Here is a 399-nt window from a genome sequence, read left to right as displayed (position 1 = left end):
TGATAGGCCTTCGACTCTTTTGATAAGTATATCCTGATCGTTTACTAATCGAAGCATGAGAGCTGACGTTGGCCATGAAAAAATGTTCTATTCCATCTTAGCTACACTTTACTAATCCTACCCCCTAAAAACACATGTGCTTTTAAGTGTATATGAACACGCAAGTGCGAAACCTCAGTGTTACACAACGTTGCATTAATTTCCGAAAGTGAAAAATCGTAACGGCCCCTAACACTGAATGGTTTCATAGTTAGGTGAGTCATTGAATGGTAGGAAGCTATCCATTCATTCATTCCATGTTTGAATTACTAGATGGGAGAAGTGATAAAAGCATTTCATTTTCATTCATTACTGTTGTGAGGCAATGTCACGACTTTATCATCCGCGAGTAACCGCTTG

Source organism: Penaeus monodon, chromosome 28, assembly GCF_015228065.2.
Source record: "Penaeus monodon isolate SGIC_2016 chromosome 28, NSTDA_Pmon_1, whole genome shotgun sequence".
Lineage (NCBI taxonomy): Eukaryota > Metazoa > Arthropoda > Malacostraca > Decapoda > Penaeidae > Penaeus > Penaeus monodon.
This window is presented reverse-complemented; position numbering follows the sequence as displayed.